Raw genomic sequence first — 6,000 nt, 5'->3', positions numbered from 1 at the left:
CAAACAAACAACAACAAAAACCAGGAAAATTTTCACTCATTGTCCCTGTGCCCCAAAGCCAGCTTCTCCCAGTTGTTCTCATGGCTTGCTTTTCCCAGAGTCTTCCTAGGTCAACCCTCCTAGACCAGCACCACCACAAGCTTATGTTCTCTTGTTCAAGCTCACTCTTGAGTCACAGGGTCTCAGAAATATAAGAACTCACTATGCAGTTACAGATGCCAGCCCCCCCAAGGAGCAGACCCTGAGATAAGCCCCCACATTCTCCAGCAGCAGAACCAGGTGACAGTTAGAAACAGTCTACTGGACACAATAAAGAGAAAGCTTGGAGACAGAAGGTGTAAGTTGTTTATATTCAATTTACATCAGCTATATATAGGAGACATATATGGAGCAGTTTTTGTTCTTGGCCTAGAGTTTGCCAACTAATTCACCTCTTCAGATCTCCTGCCCTGTTGTCCAACACTTGGAATTAAATTTGTGTCGTTTTCTTGCATTATATAATTAATTAGTTGAGATAAGATCGTGCTGGGTTGCTCATGCTGGACTGAAATCCTGTACAGTCCCAGACAAGCCTTGAACTTGAAACCCTCCTGTCTCAGTCTTATAAATAGCTGCCAGCATGGACCACCAGGGCCAAAATCTTTGAATCTTTCTTGTAGCTCTTATCACTATTGACATTATATTTTATTTGTCTGTGGGGATGACCTTGTTCTTTTGACCGCTGTAGCTCCAGTGCCTTAAACAGAGCAGGTACACAGGCAATTACCCTATACATTTGTTGAATGTCGATAATGTGACAAAGGTATCCTGTCTTTGTTTCTACAGGGTTTCCTGCTTTTATAAGTCCTCAAGTACTGCCCACCTCAAGCCTACCAAGGCTCCAGAAAGCTCTATGACCAAGCAGTTTCCAATTTTTTTTTTTATTATCCACCACAGAAAAAGACACTCATGGCCCCCACTTCTTTCGTAGATAGCCTAAAGATTAGATTACTATGCATTTATTTATGTTATTTGATTGATTTTTATTAACAATCTTAGAACTGAGCAAAAATCTCTTTCTATAAAATGGATGGACTGAATAGAATGAGGTTTGCTTTGAGGTTTACACAGAGCAGAAATAAAGTCATTTCAAAGTTATTTTCTTTGTAAAATCAAAAGAGAGGTGAATTCCTAGTTAACTGAGCTAAATCTGGCTTGTTTGAGTTAATAATCAATTTCTTTCTGTTACAGAATCTCTCTTTTGCCCTGTCTCTTATGGTCCTGGAAGTCCAGACAAGCATGTCTGTGATGAGTTAGTCTCAGCTAGTGAGCTTGAACTTACGTGACTCAGTTTTGTTTTCCATGCAGGTCTGCTGGGGCCTGTACGGGAGTTGGACCAAAATGATGATCTCTCACAATGCACTGAGAAACAACACACCTTGCTATGCTCATCCTCTTCCCTTCCTCCTTCCTCCTTCCTTGACTCAGTAGCCCTGCCTAATAAAAGACTTGTCACTGCTTAGAGCACCCTGTAGTTCAGAGAGCTCATTTGTGTCCTAACCATGGGGTGACTGCTAAAAACACAGATTCTTGGATCACCCACAGACTTATATATGTTGTGGACTATTAATTTAGCCTGGCAAAGATGTGCTACATTTGTTTATGCTGCAGAATATTACTTTACCTGTACAAAGGTGTGTTACAATTTGTTTGTGCTGCATTTGTTTAATTATGTACAGATGTGTTGCTGTTTCACCTTGCCTGCCTAAGACATCTGATTGGAATAATAAAGAGCTGAACTGCCAATAGCTAGGCAGTAGATGGACAGGCTGGCAGGCAGAGAGAATAAGTAGGAGGAAAAATCTAGGTGTGAGAGAAGGAGAACAAGGGAGAAAGAGAGAGACACTCTAGGGCCAGACAGTTGCCAGACAGACATGGAGACAGCAGGAAAATAAGATATACAGAAAGAAAGAGAGAGAGAGAGAGAGAGAGAGAGAGAGAGAGAGAGAGAGAGAGAGAGAGAGAGAAAGAAAGAAAGAAAGAAAGAAAGAAAGAAAGAAAGAAAGAAAGAAAGAAAGAGGGCTAGAGAGATGGCTCAGAGGTTAAGAGCACCGACAGCTCTTCAGAGGTCTTGAGTTTAATTCCCAGCAACCACATGGTGGCTGACAACCATCTACAATTCAATCTGGTGTATATGTAATGAATAAATAAATCTTTAAAAAAAAAAGAAAGAAAGGTAAAAAGCCCTGAGATAAAGAGAAACAGATTAATAAAAGAGCTAAGGGGGCTGGAGAGATGGCTCAGCGGTTATGAGCACTGGCTGTTCTTCCAGAGACCCTGAGTTCAATTCCCAGCAATCACATGGTGGCTCTCAACCATCTGTAATGGGATCTGGAGTCCTCATCTGGCCTACAGGCATACATACAGGCAGAACACTAGATGCATAATAAGTAAATTTATTTAAAAGATAAAATAAGAGCTAAGTAAGCTAAGGCCAAGCGTTCAAAACTAATAATAAGTTTCCATGTTATGATTTGGGAGCTGGTTGGTGTCCTTAAAGAAAACCGGCTACAGATTTCATACTAGAAAATCTATTTCTCACCATCCCCATCTCCCATCCCACAGTGATTCTAAAGCTGTCTAACATGTCAAAGCCACAGCCCGGGAGTTTGTGAGTGTGGCAGGCCTGTGCCTGGTGTCATGCAGGCTCTGCTACTTTCCAGCGGGTGGGGATCATTTGTAACTTCTTCTCTCAGACTTTCTCAGGTCTGCGTCCTGTCTGTCCTAAAAATGAAAGTCTGTCTATTGCCCGCTCGCCACCCCCTTAGTTAGGCTAACATCGTCCAGAGAGTAATGCTAAGCATGGCCACAGAGGTTTGTGTTCTTCACTTAGAGCTGGCACAGGACAGATGAAGCCTGCTTCCTAAACATAAATCCACTCACCACTTAGCCCTCTGCGTACGGTAGCCCCTCTGCCTGGAAGCATGTCAGTGGTTTGCCTGCAGCATTGTGGGGGCCTTCTGAGGGGTGTCCGCAGGGGAGGCATCCAGCTTCCCTCAAGGACCTCATGGGGCATCTTTTTCTGTCCCCACAGCTTCTTCTTGTGAACAACAGCAACAAAAAATGCCCACAATTCCTAAGTCCCATGGCCTGTCTCCACCTGTGCTTCACAGGAGGCTGGGTGTTGTTGTTAGGCATCTGCCTGGAAGGTACTGGGCCATCTTCATTTAAAAATGAACTTTATTTGTTTAAGATTTATTTTTCGACAGGCATTGGTGCCACTTGCCTTTAACCCCAGCACTCGGGAGGCAGAGGCAGGTGGATCTCTGTGAGTTCGAGGCTAGCCTGGTCTACAGAGCGAGTTCCAGGACAGTCCCCAAAGCAATACAGAGAAACCCTGTCTCAAAAAAACAAGAAAAAAAAAGATTTACTTTTTCAATTATGGGCTTCCGTGTGCATATGTGCACTTGAGTACAGGTGATTGTGGAGGTCACTGGATTCCTAGGGCTGGAGTTACAGGCGCTTGTTTGTTGGGAACAGAACTCAGATCCTCTGCAAGAGTAGTGCTCACTCTTAACCATGGAAGCATCTCTCCAGCTCCCTAGGTTACCACAGTACCCTCCCCTCCAAGAACATCACATAATTTGAATTCTGACACTTGCAGTGAGTACATTCCATATCATGTGTAATAAAGGCATTTTTCATGCCTGGTTCGTGCTAAATTGAGCTAATTCAATGTTTTTTTGTTTGTTTGTTTTTTTTGGGGGGGTTGGTTTTTACGAGACAGGGTTTCTCTGTATTGTTTCGGAGGCTATCGGTCCAGCCCGGCCTCAAACTCACAGAGATCCGCCTGCCTCTGCCTCCCGAGTGCTGGGATTAAAGGCGTGCGCCACCACCGCCCGGCGAGCTAATTCAATGTTAATTAAGCACGTCACAGATAAGGCTGCATTTAATTCTTGAAGCAGTTCTCTCGGTGCAATCTACTACTACCCCACTGTAGCAACGAGCAGAGCGGGAGCCGGAGAACCGGACAACCTGGCCAAGGACCTACAGCTGCAGAGGGTATAACCAATAATCCTACATCCCTGTGTCCTCCTATGCCACTCGGCAGATGATCTGTGAGCATCTGAGTGTCCTGGAAGGATGCCTCCATCCCATCCGGCACTACTCTGAGCGGCCTCAGGGCTAAGCCACAGCTGCAAAGAAGAGCGTTTATCCTATTAGAGGGTTTTCAGAGTAGAGAAGCCTGAGCCCCCAAGAGGCCAGCTTTGGGCTAGGAGCAGTATTCCTCACATGCTCAGTCTGATACATGAGAGGCAGGGGGAGCCTCAGGCATGCCTTAGCAGTTAGTTGTTCTTGGAGTTGCTGTGGTCCTTGTGTCACTTCACAACAGTAAAAATGTTGGGCCCCAGCCCCCACAGATTTCTGTGCATTGCTTATCAGCTAATAGCCACAGGTGCATTCTGCTCTTTAGTCCTGGCTTACAGCCCCGGCCTTGCCTGCCTGACATCAATATCTAGCACGAGGAAAACTCGAGCTCTTACTCCTGGGGTTTTTCCACTGTGCTGTAAGCCTGAATATTAGCCTGCTCCCTCTTCACACAGAGACCTCTTAGCACTTGCAATAAGGACTCACAGATGTGGCACATACACACGTGCATTCTCCTGGCAATAAAGGCAGCAGATGCATTCTCTTAGCACAAACAGTTGGAGGTCTTGTCTTTCATTTCTTGATACCTCAGACTTGTTCATGGCACGGGCACCACATAAAAACCCTAACTAAGACACATACACACACACACTGAATAAATGTCATTTTTTAAAAAATGTACTGTCGCCGGGCGTTGGTGGCGCACGCCTTTAATCCCAGCACTTGGGAGGCAGAGGCAGGTGGATCTCTGTGAGTTCGAGGCCAGCCTGGTCTACAAAGTGAGTTCCAGGACAGCCTCCAAAGCCACAGAGAAACCCTGTCTCGAAAAACCAAAAAAAAAAAAAAAAAAAGGACAAAGGCTAACCTTAGTTTTCTTAGTCCCCGGATACACGGTGACCACAGTGCCACAACTCACTGTTACTGATGGGAGGGAGGGTTTTGAGAGGTTCTTGGAAGAGGTAGCCAGGTTGCCTGGTGCTGGTGTCTGGGGGAGAAATGGCGGGACTGCTGCTTGGAAGCTCTCCAGCCGTTACCTGGTGGAAAGGAGTGGGAAAGCCCAGGTCTAACCATGTCTCTATGGTGAGCCAGTTAACCATCTGCCTCCGCTTCCTTGTTTGATGCTAGTAACTTTGGGAACAGAGAACTGCCAGGTCACACTTGTGATCAAGGCAATGGGCATTCATCACCAATAAGTATTTATTTAAGGCCCTTTATATACAGGGACTCCCTTCTAGATGGTAGATCAGAGGTCAGAGCGTGGTGCTTATGCTGCGGTAGTAGGGAGACAGAAAAACATAGGAAAGTAAACACACAATGTGTAGTCGGGAGTTGTAAGAGGATTAAAGCAGGACAAAGGTGGGGGTGAGTCAGGGTGGCTTCTCTGAGGAGGTGGATATGGGTGGATCAAGGAGCAAGGCTATGGGGGAGGCTGAGGCTGAAGGAGGAAGGAACAAGCCAGAGGCCCAAGGCAGACTGGGGGGTAAATCTGGTGTTTTTAAGGAGCAGAAAGTTTGGTGTGAGGTAGGAGATGGCATGGGAGATAATTATGCCAGGTAGGACCTCTGGGCTCAGAGAGGAGGCTTATTCTCTCTGCGACTGTATTGGAAAACCATTGGGAGGTTTTGAGCTGGCCAGGGCCTGCACTGGTTTCCCTAGGAGAAGTGGCTGTGGTAATGAGGAGGCTTGAAGATTGACTAAGGAAGCCCAACTTGGGGGTTCTAACAGGGCTCCTCTGGGGTGATGACCATCTGGGTAGAGTAAGGGAAGTGGAAGTAGTCAGAGGTGACATGGGGAGGGGAGGGGAGGGGAGATAGGAGAAGGGGTAGGGTACAGGCCCATCAAGACCCAGGTGTCTTGGTGGCCCTAAATGAG

The sequence above is a fragment of the Mesocricetus auratus genome, unplaced genomic scaffold (assembly GCF_017639785.1).
Source record: "Mesocricetus auratus isolate SY011 unplaced genomic scaffold, BCM_Maur_2.0 Super-Scaffold_100014, whole genome shotgun sequence".
Lineage (NCBI taxonomy): Eukaryota > Metazoa > Chordata > Mammalia > Rodentia > Cricetidae > Mesocricetus > Mesocricetus auratus.
This window is presented reverse-complemented; position numbering follows the sequence as displayed.